The sequence below is a fragment of the Aulostomus chinensis genome, chromosome 3 (assembly GCF_037954235.1).
Source record: "Aulostomus chinensis isolate RoL2024-O1b breed Wild chromosome 3, RoL_Achi_v1.0, whole genome shotgun sequence".
Taxonomy (NCBI): Eukaryota; Metazoa; Chordata; class Actinopteri; order Syngnathiformes; family Aulostomidae; genus Aulostomus; species Aulostomus chinensis.
Genome location: NC_141322.1, coordinates 29,703,399 through 29,717,410, shown reverse-complemented (window position 1 = coordinate 29,717,410; position 14,012 = coordinate 29,703,399). Strand labels below are relative to the sequence as shown.

At 46.7% G+C, this 14,012-nt stretch overlaps 1 protein-coding gene across 2 annotated transcripts in view; it reads left to right on the top strand.

The window, feature by feature from the left end:
• Positions 1-710: 710 nt before the first annotated feature.
• ripor3 (RIPOR family member 3) overlaps positions 711-14,012 on the top strand; it is a 34,530-nt gene continuing 21,228 nt past the window's right edge. Inside the window, exons 1-2 of one of the 2 annotated variants that reach the window (XM_086200276.1) lie at positions 711-1,466; positions 2,316-2,408. The gene's annotated coding sequence lies outside the window, so the exon portion shown is untranslated. The remainder of the gene's footprint in view (positions 1,467-2,315; positions 2,409-14,012) is intronic. The other variant, XM_086200275.1, reaches the window with a different exon arrangement.

Here is a 14,012-nt window from a genome sequence, read left to right as displayed (position 1 = left end):
CCTGAAGGAGTATGCCATCCTCCCCTCTCTCCATCGTGGTTCAAGAGGAGGCTGAGACCCACCTTGACCTGCTGACTGCTAGTTAGCTTAGCACCATGAACGGTAGCGGAGCAGCGGGTCGGCGCGGGGCTCTGCAGCCTGGCTCAGACGTCTCTGTGCTGCTGAAATATATCATCTTGTGTTTAATGGCGGGTGGCAACTAGCAGGAAAGGAGCATTACTGCAATTTCTGCTGGAGTGTAGACTTTTGGAAAAAACAAAGAAAATTAATTACCCCCCCCCCCCCAGCACCGTCACAAGGAGGCAAGTGTGGTGAACTGCTGCTCGACAGCTTTGTTTAAGAGGTGTAAAACAAAGGAGAAAGTCTTTGCTACACGTGCTGTTCCTGCAACTTCGCTTTTTTTTTAAACTTTATTTACTTTTTTTTATCAACACTTCTTCTACATTGCCTCAAATATTCAGACATATAGATCAGATGAATCCGCTTTACAAGGTTTATTTTCGCAAATGCACGGCCATCAATCAACGCGTGAAGCAGCAGTGTTTGGGATGTATGTGGTCTGTGCCGGAGCCAAGTTTTTTAGTTTAAAGCCAATGTGCCAAACATGATACGGCTGGGGGGGAAGGGGAGAATGAAAGAAAATGAGAGAGAGAGAGAGAGAGAGAGAGCAAGAGGAGGAGGAGGAGGAGGAGGAGGGCTTCGGAGAGGCAGGACAAGGAGAAGTAATGAAGAAAATAAGCAAAGTGGAGGGAAGGAGGGAGATATTCCCAGAGGATGAGGGTTGAGAGAGGAAAGAGAACAAAGAAAGAAAAGGCACATATAGGAAAAAGTACATAAACAGAGAAAAAAGAGTGAAAGGTGGCAAGGAAAAGAAGCAGAGCGATGGAAAGGTTTTGAGCAGAAGTGCTGAAAGATGGTGAAGGACAGAGCACGAGGGAAAAACCTGAAATGAGGTTGAAAGGCTAAAAAACAAACTGAAAAGAGTGAAGTCAGAGGATAAAGAAAACAGTGAATTGAAAGGGACGAGCAGGAAGCGTTAAAAAAGGAGGAGAGAAAACAAAAGTGGGGGTGGAGGAGAGCAGAGGGGATCGAGGCAAGGAGGCAGAACTGGAAAATGAAGTGTGTGACAGAGAACGAGTGAGCAGATATGAGGAGAGTGAAGAAAAGGGGGGAACTTAATCCATCGCTGCGTCTTCAGTGTCTGGTTGTAAAAGCCTGTGGAGCTGCTGCTGCTGCTGCTGCTGCTGCCGCCTCTGCTGCTGCTGCCGCTGCGGCCGCAAGGCTGAACGCTATCAGGTCAGAGCAGGCAGCTGCCAAACCCTCTGACACACACAAACACACACACATTTACACACGCAGCAAAGCAAACGCAGGGGCTCCCCAGCAGTGGTGGATATGACTCGTCCGCTGAGTTGGTTTGGAGTCGAGGATTTGGAGTGACAGTTGGGAATTCTTCATCCAGTCAAGTAAGTTTCATTTAAGTTGTTATGTGCACATCTAGAAATGTTTTTATTTGTGTCTCTCAGGTTTTAAATCTGAATTTATTCCTCAGGAAGCGAGAAAAGGTTTTGAGACCAATTGGCTTTTGTGTCCCTAACAAGGAGTCCCCTGCTGGATCCAGGGATTCACTCCTGATTGACCACGTGTTTGTTAGAATTACAACATTTGCAGAGACTGTTGGAGGCTGGAAGCAGTCTCGCAGCAGTAAAACTGAGAAGTTTGAGTGATTGTTTGGCCGTTTGAGAGCACGCAGCTGGATGTTGATGCAAAATGATGTTCACGTCTGGTTAGCAGACGCAGCTGTTGGGCTGCAACGGTGCGAGACTTTCAGGAATTATCACGGTTTCACTGTATCGCAGTATTACGTAATTAATATGATTAATATTATCTTGATCACTGAGAATGTTTAATCCTCTTTCATCCGTGGAGGTGGACAGATATGTAAGAGTAACTGAAAGTGGAAATCTTTTTCCCAATTTTTATTTTACTTGCTGCTTTTGTGTGGTCATAAGTACTTTGGCCACTAGATGGCATACGACCTATTGGCTGGTTGTGGTATTTATTTGCATATACAAATGTGTAAAAATATGAAGCTGAAAGTTTCACTTTTATTATGAAATTGAACTACCTGGGCTGGTATCCAACCATACCTCTGTTAGCTCTCTCCCTCTAGCGTGTCTTTCAATCTGTAAATTCCTAAAGAAAAATGTAGGGAATTCGAAAATTGGGCCATGAATTGAGTTTTTCCAGGAGAATTTCTCTCGCTGCTCTCCTCCTCTCCCGGCCATCATTTGCCCTCCTTCTTCTGCTCTCAGGAGCCAGATGGGCGTCAGTTTCTCATGAACCCCCTCAGCGAGTGTAGCTGGAGCTGACGAGCTGCCAGAGAAAACATCGGAGCAAGAAGCTGGGTCAGGATCTGCCGCTCGCCCCCCCCCCCCTTCACTTCTCTCTTCATCCTCTCTGGTTCTTTCTGTCTCTCTCTATGTCTTTATATTTCCAGAGTGTAGTTCAAGGTTCCCTGAGTTCATACTTTGTCAAGTTCAACATCCTGCAGTGTGTGTGTGTGTGTGTGTGTGTGTGTCTGTGTGTCCAAGCTCTGGTGGCTGGTGGTTCACTACATGCGATGAACTTCTTTTGTGAGCGAATTAAGCTGAGCGTGTGATTCAGGTGTGTTTCCATCAGGTGTGTGTGGTGGGGATAATTGTTTTTACTGTTAATATCTCCTGATTGTTATTCATATCTCCTCTTTGTCTCTTGTACTTGTGTCCCAAACAGATACATGTATGTGTGTGAGTGTGAGTGTGTGTGTGTGTTCTGAGAGGAGACTGTAAAAGGGTAATTGTGGTCTAATCAAGGATGCTACATGCAGCACTTCGGAGGAAATCACGAGCTAATTAATCCAAACACATTCTCTCTGCAAACAACAAGCCTCCTGCTGAGGACGCTCTCATTACTCTGGAGCCTCCTCGGCGAGTCGTAACCTCAGAGGTCACGTGATCACCGTTTAGCAGCAGAACTCCAAATGAGTTCAGATGATGTTTGTTGGGACTGACGACGTCTTGGTGGCGGTACGCGCTCCTCTAGCGCCCTCTAGAATCCTAACAGTGTCTTGATAGCAACATCTGACAAAAGGAGCTGGTGAGGATGATGGACTGGGACGAATCTGCAGATGGAAAACATTTGTTTGCCCTGTGAGGAGCGATTGAGTGAGGAAAATTGTTTTCACTCAAGAGTTTCTCCTTTTTGGAGATGCTGGACAAAAGTCTGTTTGGTAAAATGCCAATGTTTGGATCAGTGGTCACTGTTACCACAAGAACACTGGGGGCAGAACCCTGCCATCGGGTGACTTTTTCAGTCCCCACCCCCCCATGAACCCCACTACATGAGGCATCACCTCTGAGCTAGCGAGCTAGCAGCAACCTACACTCTGAAAATGACAAGAATCATAAAACGAGTCTGTATGTTTGTAAAGACACACGACAAATATGAAGACATGAACAAGTTCCCAGAGTTCAACGTGGTCGCCATCGCTGCATCCTGAGCTCAGCGCCGCCCACTGCGATGATAATCGATTCAGAGGAAGTAAACAAGAGTGGGTTTTTTTCTTCCTTCAATTGCAGAATGATGACAGGTGGAGACAGATGCTTCTCTTGTGTGCTTTAATGAAACGTCTGGCTAAGCAGACTGGGCAGGTAGTGGTTAAATCTCCTGGAAATAATGCGAGTCTGTGTAAATACCTCAAAAGTGACTTAAGTAAACGAGTGTGTGTGTGTGTGTGTGTGTGTGTGTGTGTGTGTGTGTGTGTGTGTGCGTGTGCGCCTCTCAGTGATTTATAGCAACACACTCATCCTGTCAACGAAGCAGCTGTATTCCCAGATGCCTTCACCTCTCTTTTTCTCTTTACTATCCTTAAACACACACAGCTATCACGTAAACCTCAAACCTAAACTGAGCCTAAACTCAGCTCTGACCTGAGCCTGAGACCCAACACTTCAGCCTCAAACTAACTACTGAACGTCTCAGCGAGTGGAGATCAACCGTTTTTACATTTAACACATCCTTGCTGTTGTGATGGGTTAAATGCACACACACACACACACACACACACTCACACACACACACACTTATTCTGCTTCCAATTAATCACGTGATTAATCATCTAACTCTGGCGAGGACGCACCAACACACCAAGAGCTCGCCCGCCCCCCTCCCTCTCTCCCCAGGCTTCGTGACCTCCAGGTCCATGACCCCTCTGGAGAAATGATGAACTGACAGAAAAGCCTCAGCAGGACCGTCATCCCTGCTGCTCTACCTGACAGATGGAGGTTAACCAATGGGGGGGGGGCACGAAGTGTAACACATCAGTTTGGGGACGGCGACATCCTCACAAGACCAACAAGGGGAAACCTTTTCAACATGCCTGCTAAAGCTGATAAACACGGGTCCAAGCACTGAACTGGAGCTCCAGAGACCCAGAGTGTAGTTTGGGTTCTTGGTTCCAGAGTGGAACTGCTTCTTTTTTGGTCCATAGGTAGGGGAGGGGAGGGGGGGCATTCCAGGCCAGTGTGTACATTTATGTCACACTTTTGTTCTAAGGCCTGTGGAAACACAAGTGAGTTCTTAGAAGGCCCACAACCTGAACCAGAACCGGTACTAAGTTCAAGTTGGTTTGCTATAAAGCCCCCCAGGACCCATCCTCATCAGTACAGGACCCTCACACGAGTGTTCCCACAAAGGGCCCCCCCCCCCATCCCCATTTGGACGCGTCTGTGGTGACCAGGACATGTCAGAGGATCTGGTCCAGAGTTCTCGAGAGTCTCCACACAGGAGCAGAACGTTTATGTAGGACGGAGTGACCCGTACCCTCCCGTCTCTCTCCGGGGGGACAGGAACATCCGTCCACAGGATCCAGACCCAGAAATCAAACTTCCAAAAATCATCAGCTGAAGCCTACGTGTCAGTACGGACGGACGCTCCCAGCTGCCAGTCTTAATAAACAGCTGATGCTCCCCTCAAAGGCCATCTGCTACAAATGTGCTTTTCATCAGGGACAAAAAGAAATAAATCCAACAGTAGGAGGCTTGTGTTTAAAGATTTTTCAAGAAAAGAATTCAATTGTTTATGACTGCAGCAGTGAAAAAGATGTTTTTGATTTTTCATACAGGAGCGAAAACGAATAAGAACCTTTTTTTTTTTTTTAATAAAAGAAAGGGACTTTAGTAGGAGGCCTCTCAGAACCTGACTAGCCGAAAGCTTCCATCTCCCTTTACTGGTTTAATCAGCTCAACTGGTTGATTAGCCGGTCCCAGTTCGACCTACATGACCTCTACTAGTCCTTAGTTGTTTGGCAAACCGTCTGATGACTTATGTTTAGTAGACATGATCAAGTGGCCACAACTAACAAGGTTTTCTGCAGAATGTCAGATGTTATTGGTCCATTATCAATAGCACACAAAGGCCAGTGAGGTGAGGAGCAACGATTCAGGCCCCAGCGAAGGTAAATGTTCGATACTTCAGGTGCAGACAGCAAGCAGCAGTGGCAGGTACCTTTCATCTCTCTGACTGTCGATGGCCCCGCCCTCTATGGCCCCGCCCTCTCTGAGGGAGCCAGAAGCTGAGGAGGTTTTCTAAAGAGTGGCTGGAGGACGTGAAGGCACCTCAACTCCAGGGTGGCTGCGTCTGGCCAACGTTGAAGACGGTGAGATTTGTAAGCTGAGATAAGAAGTTTGAAACCTTTCGTACAAACGCGGAGTTGATTTTTTTTTTTTAAACTAAACCACCAGCTCATTCAGAGGCGTTTCATCCACCTTCGCTGAACGTTATGTTTTCCATTCAAAAGCCCGAAAGTCATTTTTACGGTGCCATAAACTGGGCTCAGCACACACTTGGCGCATTGTGGCTTTTTATACTGTCTGCACTCAAACACGCTTCCTGTTACGATTTACTGCAGCGCTCCGCTAATGATGCACAAATGAAGCTAAAGTCCTAAAATATTTATAATTTACTGCTGTATAGTTTTACTTTTTTATTATTTCTTTGCATACGAGCAACTTTTAACACATGACTACAGTTGATCTCAGTCACCCCCCCAGCAGCGACGCTGAGGTGTCTGATGAATAGGAATCAAATGTAATTTTAATTAGTAACTGACTTTTCTTGACTGGACTCTTCTGCTTCTTGAATTTGCTCTGAGAGGCAAAGCGCTGCCTCTTTGAACCGGTTAAAAATCGTCATCTTCCGCTTATTCCTTACTAGTAAAGGTCGCGGGGGGGTGGGAGCCTATCCCAGCGTCAACGGGCGAGAGCCGGGGTTCACCCTGGACAGGTCGCCAGTCCATCGCAGGTCCAACCAACCATTCACACCTACAGTCAATTTAGAGAATCAATCAGCCTCGTCCCCAATTGCATGTCTTTGGACTGTGGGAGGACGCTGGAGTACCAGAGAGAACCCACAAAGGAACAGGGAGAACATGGAGACTCCACACAGAAAGATCCTGTACCTGAGCCGGGACTTGAACCCGGAACCTTCTTGCTGTGAGGCTACAGTGCTGACCACTGCACCACCGTGCAGCCCCTGGTTAAAAATGTATAGAACTAATTTCATAATTTTGTCTTATGTCATTATTCAGGGTCGGAAGTCTTTTGAATTAAGTAGAACTCCAGAGGAAAAAAGCAAAAACAGCAGATCAGATTTGTTTTTCTCAACGAGCCTGAAAAATGTTCATGACCCACGTAGATCGTGAGGTCCCACTCAGAGGTCAAACCTGGGCGAGTTCATCCAGGCTCCACGCTGATCTAAAGGTCCCCCGAGTCCAATCTGACACAACGTACTGGGGCTGCAACACTTCGCTGCTCTTCAACACACACAAGGTCAAAGGTCAAACTCATGTATCCAGGACAGGACAGGTCAACAGCGTGTGTTAGAAACACAAATGGAGGTGAAGTCCATGTCAGCCTCTGGTTCTGGCTCGTAGGGCTGGAAATACAAACCGTCTGACTTTCTGTGTGGGGTTTCCTCATGTTGAGCCGAGACAGGGGCCGGTCACCCCTCCCTGGTCTTGAACCGGCTCCACCGGTACCAACGCCATGAGCCATGCTCGTTGCTGTGGTAGCAGACTGCATATTTAACCACGCTTCCATCTTTCAATCCCAGTAAAATGGATCCCAGGTGCTTCGCCCATCTTGGGCCCCCACACAGAGGTCGGCCCTTCAAAAGTCTCCTTAAGTGAATTGTGACATTTTAAAGGTCGCGTTACGTTCAGGCAGGAAGAGGTTCAGCCCCAGCACACAGAAGTATGTGAGGCCATCACCAAAAAACAACAACCTCTGAACACAGCTGTTAGCTACCTGCCAGCTTCGTGGAAACCAATATGAAGTCCTAAAGATCCCTTTGTGCTGGACACAAAATCAAAGCAAACACCAGGATCAACCCACACAGTCTTTATCCTCCGAGGCGGCGAATCCCTCAGACTGTTGTGTTCTGAGGTTGTCTCGTCATTCAGCTGTCGCCTTCCCCTTCACGTAACGCCCTCAGATAACCTCCTCACATTTGCATCCTGTCGGACTCAACGACAAACCAAAAATGATTTCGTAGTCAAAGGGCGACATCCACCATCCAAGGGTACGTCTGTGACATCACGGATTAACAGCAGTTTGCAATTCACGGGACCTTTAAGGCCAGAATTCAGGTTTCCACCATGGCATCAACATATGAAGGAACAAGAAAGACTTAAAACATAAAATGACTCACTTCACATTCACAAGGAGCTTTCCACTGTGGTTCTGGATCACTGTTGCGTTTGTTTGAGGAGCAGATGGAAGAAGTCGGCTGTGCTTGGAGCGACCCGCACACTGAAGCAGGTTTTCAGTTTCACCGGCTCAGTCCTGCTCATGGCAACCATGGTTTTTCCAAAGCATCTGGTTTCTGCTCGCCATGCAGAGGAGGATAAAACCTGGTCAGCAGAGAGAGATCTTCATTTTCTCCCCGGGACTGCAAATCACCGTTCACCAGTCTCAGTTTAGATCAAAAGTGTTTTAGCGAGGGTTTGGGACGAGCTGGGATGTGGATTATCATGAATAATCAGCAAGTGTCATTTGTTTTGCTCATAGTGGCCTCAGGAGGACGAATTTCCATTTCACACTTGGAAGAAACTCCAGATCGGCTGAGCTCACACCTCAGGGTCCTTTGAGTAGCCGACGTGATGCCAAGTGGAGCCAATCAAGTGATGTGAAAAACACCTGCAGAACACTTGCAGCTCCACGTACATGCATTTGGCTGACTTCTTCCATCTACGCGAAGTGAAACCATGAGAATAAATCCTCTCATTTTCTGCCCCGTGGCCATCAGAAAAGGAGAGTTACTTACAGTGCTACAAACGCATGGCGAAGAGACGTCTGTGGACATTCGCCAGTCGTCTTTTTTTCAAATCTGGACCCCCATGTTCCTGGCAGCCGTGCAGGCTTTGAGGCACATTTTCCTGGCCTCGTCCTGCTGATGTTGTGCCACATACGTATACGTACTCTCCTCCTCTTCCAGTACTTTTCCTGCCACGGGCGAGGCGTCTCTCTGCTGATGAAAGGCAGTATTTCAGCCACTGGACCAGTAAAGCAGAATTCTGAAGGACACGCCATGAAGTCTGGGGATGTCACACACAAATAGTATCGGATATGCAGTGGGACGGAGCTAATTAGCCATCTGTGTGTGTGTGTGTGTGTGTGTGTGTGTGTGTGTGTGTGTGTGCGCACGTGTGCAGTGGATACACACAATCTAATATAACTTTTGTTTACCTGTGGAACTAAAAATTGGGGTTCCCCAGTGTATTGATCCTTAGCCTGTGTATTGAGCGGCCCAGTATGACGTCCCTAGTTCCCACTACTACTTAATCTCTTCTAAGGAAGCTTCTAAGGATATTAGGACACAAAGGCGTGGGTGTAAATCACAATTGTGGATGAAAGTTTCCTCTGATGTTAAACGCCGACACCAACTGGAGATGTAATCCAACGACGCGACAATCGATCAACTCGAGCTTTAATCAGCTGAAAGGACCTTGACCAGCCTGCTGCGCCGCTGTGATGGAGCTCCAGACTGCTGTGCTGAGACCAAACAACATCAGATGTGTGTGTGTGTGTGTGTGTGTGTGTGTGTGTGTGTGTGTGTGTGTAATTGGTTCTTTACTGAACCCACTGGCCTCACTCCCTACAGGGCCATTGAGTATCAAATACAGCTCTCTCTCTCTCTCTCTCTCTCTACTTCGTAGAACGTGATGTGGCTGAGAATATTTCACAGCGGAAAACTACTACGCTATTGTTTTTTCCCCTCTGCATTACTTATTCAACACGCATTTATTATTTATTTCTCATAAACTAAGTGAAAAGTGTAAGCACTGTAGTTCTAACCGTCACACTTCCTGTCTAGATGTCACTGTTTTATTTTGTAGTTATGCCCTCGCATTTGTGTGCATTAACTTCCTGTCTTTGTTTGGGTTCTGGTTCTTTTGATGACCCGTCCAGGACTGTTTAATGATTCACCTGCATGCTGATCACACCTGTGTTCAGTTTGTGAGTGTTTGTAATGCGTCGGTCTTCTGCCAGTCACGAGTGACTGACGGTGATTCGCGGCTGAGGTCTTCAGTTTCTCACCCTGGACTGTTTAATGATCCTTGTCCTCTTGGAATCTTCAGTTTTTTCCTGAATCTGTTTTTCACCCTTGACCCTATAGACGCTCCTCCTGTAGATTCAGAAAACAGCAGCGCCACCTCCTTGAAACTGAGGCATGAAGTTAAAGTAGTAATGCTGCACAAACTACCGCTATCACAGCTTTAATGCTACTGTAGATCTCACACACACACACACACACACACACACACACACACACACACACACACTCTCTCAACTGTCCACTTACTAACAATAAACAGACCCACCGAGTTACACCTTCAAATTACTTTCCCCCCTTGTGTAACAAATTAAACACAATCAACGTGTGAGTCAAATTTGAAGAACTCTTCCCTGAAGGCGTTCCTGAGATGTCGCAGTGACAAGAAGGGGATGAAACATAAAGCCTCCGGCCCACAGCTGTCGCCAGCATGGAGGCGTTTAAACAATCCCAGCTATTCAGGCGACAGTCGTAACCATCCAGCAGCGTCGCCACTGAGCAGTCACATGGGTTATTACAAAGATATGATGCCAAAAAAAATTAGCGTCAATCAATTGAACTTTGGTTATTTGGGTCACTTGAGGAATTTGGCTTATAAATGACAGTCATGAAATAAAATAGCTGTAAATAATCAAATAATTGTGACTCATGGATAAAAACACAGCAGGCAACCTGTGGAACTGAGCTGCTCACAACTTTGACATCCAGGAAACAGACACCAGAACCAGGAGTCTGGTTCCTGCATTAGAACCTCAATGATATCCAAGCAAATTCACATTTAAGATAGTTTGTTGGTAAAGGTTTCAGTCAGTGTGTGTGTGTGTGTGTGTGTGTGTGTGTGTGTGTGTGTGTGTGTGTGTGTGTGTGTGTGTACATACCAAACCTGGATGCCTGAGAGTCTTGAGTGTCCAGGACCACAACTTGTGAAGTACATCCATGTTCTGTTTAATCCATCAGTGTCTGCGTCAGCGGGGCCATCCAGCCTCCTGGCGGTTCATCGCCCCAGCAGATGCTGCTGGACAGTTGCTGCTTGTGTCTACTAACGTTTTAACATCATCTCATTTGAGGTCCCACTGACTCGCGGTTGAGGAGAAGGACGGTTTTCATTCCTCCTCTCAGCTCCAAGCAGCCACTTTTGCTAACGGCAGGTGCTAGAAGCTACAGGGGAGGATATCCAGTGTGCTGGATACTGTCAAATGTATCACACACACACACACACACACACACACACACACACACACACACACACTCGTCTTCAGAATGACCCTGCGATGGACAGTTGACAGGAATATTGAACAGAGTTAAAGTATCCTTACAAATATTTATTAATGAGGTAAATAAGTTAGTCTATGCATTTGTGTGTGTGTGCCTGTGCGTGTGTGTGTGTGTGCCTGTGCGTGTGTGTGTGTGTGTGTGTGTGTGTGTGTGTGTGTTTGTGTACACAGTATACTTTGGCCTCTGTATAAGTGGTTCTGACAGCAGGGCAGGAAAGAAGAGAGAGACAGTGATTACAAACCCAGAGCACATCCTCTCCTCCTCCTCCTCTCCTCCTCCTCCTGTCCTCCTCCTCCTCTCCTCCTCCTCCTCTCTTCCTCTTCCTTCTCTTCAGCCCATCAGAGAGAACCACAAATTTCAAGTACAGATTTAAGAGACGATAAGCGCCTTTGTTCAGGTAGGGACAGGTATTTGAAAGAACCGTAGCAGGGGCCTTACAAGCAGTAACTAATTCAGGCACTCTCACATTCATATATTTTCCCTCTCATGCGCGCGTGTACATGTAATATAAATAATACCACAGGATATTTCAAGAATAAAAATAGAATTTATCACGTCAGGTGGATCTCATCAGTTTCATGGCCCCCCATGTTAACTTCTTGTCACTGCAAAGTGATTTCAGTATCCTTCTATCCGAAGGCTGTGCTGATGAAAACGTTGGCTGGATCAGCATAAACAGCCAGGATGAATCCACATCTGGACGCACATCGCTCACATAGTTCCACCTTCAGCTGTTTATTGATGATCATAATCAGATAAGGATCATATTCATAAACTTGTCAGCGCGCGCACACACACACACACACACACTTGACGAGGCAGATGTTTCTCATCTTTTGAGTGAGTACAGTGTTTGTGCGGGGTTGTGTTTGTACGTATGCGTGTGTGAGCGTGTTGGATCTTTTGAGGACGTAGGGAAGGCCGGCGTGCGCTGTGTGTGAAAGAGTTTATATCAACAGATTTCAGAGATTGGGTTACGTTGGAGCCGTTTAATCTTCACTCTGGTTGAGTTTAAACACACAGGAACCCTGGACGTCGCCACACGACACGAGGCAGAGCAGGTAGACGACGACGGCCGGGGGGGGGAGGGGAGCATCAACTTTGCACGTTTCCTCATCGCGACGAGCGCTTTACCCCCCGCTGACCTCCTCCAACTCAGCTGTTGAAAGCTCTTGTTAACAAGCGCTCAGCTCAGTGTTAATTCACTCACCTAAAACAACAACCGCTCGAAGGACTTGAAAATGAAACCTCGGCTGAGACCAAACACACTCGGGGTCTGATTTAAGCGAAACCGACGAACGCCAGTGACGAATCCTTAAGTAAATACATAAAGACGCTTTTAGATGTTTGGTTTGGCAGGAAGCCGTCAAACATGTGGAAACTTTGTCAAAATCAATATATTTTTGGTGACATATTTATTTTTTTTCTCTCTCTCCCTCTCTCTCTGTCCCTTGAACTTTGACCCCCTGCTTGTGCAAGTACAAGAACTTCCTTCTCCGTCTGACAACTTAATCATCCCCCTTCTCTCTCCCTCACTTTGGCAGGAGATGGACTCATGTTTGTAGAGAGAGTAATGCTGATAAAGAGTCCACGCTCGGAACACGAGGTGGTTTGAAATCACAGGCCACGCTCACATGAACAGCAACAATCTTACCAACTTTCTGCCAAACAAGACAAACGGGGTCCGTTCATTCGAAGATCCCAGCCCTCATGGCATCACGCCTCATGTCTACAATAGATTATTGCCTGTCTTCTTAATGTGAAGCACAGACCAATGACAAGCACCTCCTCCCTTCAGCATCGCGTCGTTTGCTCAGATTTCGCCGCTCGTTAGCAGATATTTCATGCCGGTGTAAACCACTGACTTTATTTCAGGTGTTTAACCAAAAAAAAAAAAAAAAAAAAAAAGCATTGACCTTCAGATGAAGGAACCAGACGCTGAAGAACGCTAACTTGGCCCAGGGTTTTAGGGACTCCTTTCTGAGCTGCTCTCTCCTGCCTGCTGCTGGTTGGGTAGAAGAGTGCACTTGCAGGTGGGATCGATCGACATGTTTTTCTCGCACGCACATGTTGAGATCCGGTCCTGGTTCCCAGTAACCTGAGGTGCGTGAGGAGAAGTATTTTAATGTCCGCTTGTGATCAGCTCACGCTGCATATTAATATCAGAGCTTCAGCTCCGGCCGGGAGGAGATGGTGGCTCTGGTTTGAAGGATCTGAAGCTTTAACTAAATAAAAACAGCATTTTTTTTTGCCAGTCTAAATCAAACCAGTGCCTCCAGCTTTGGTAGAGGGAACATGAAGAGTTTATGTTTATAATGCTGCATGACTACGCACACAAATTAGTAGATTCTAAAAATATATAAAAATAATTTGTAGGAGTCGGGGCTGCTAATGTGTCTGTTTCCCATCCAGAACTGCATAGCTCTTCACCCTGGGGGGGGGGTAAGTCATCCGTGACCTCTGACCCCTTCGGCAACGGGCCAATGGTATTTCAGCTGGCTCGGAACCAGAAGTGACGACTCCGTGTCAGATGATCTAAAAGTGGACACAGAAACAAAATAACGAAGACTTGATTTTCTTTTCAAAGAGGCAAATTCCAAACAGCCTCTTCTGCCTTTCCCACACTCTCTCTTTTTGTTTGGCGAAAGAATCTTTTTGATCTGACGATTTATGACAACTGGCACGACACTCGACCGAGACGGATTTGTTTGTTTACTGCTCTTGACATGTTGAAAGACGCTTAATGGGTGTAATTTACTTGGAAATCATGCAGAATCCCCGAGGAGCATTTAAAAAATCTAATAACCACAGATGATCTGTGGCGAGGGAGGGTGGAGGGGGAGAGAAAGGAAGGGAAGAAGTTAAAGGAAACAAATTGAGAGACAAGATATGACAAACTTGAGGGGCCGAGAAGGCACATAGAACATTTCTGGTTGTGTTTCGCCAGAAAAACGCGATTAAAAAGAATCAAGTGAGAAGGAGGTCGCCTTCTCAGCCGCGGGTGAACAGTTGGACGACTTTTTGCAGCCTCACTAGAGAAGCGTCTGATCGTCCCAAACGTGTTCCGCTGCTTGACGACGACC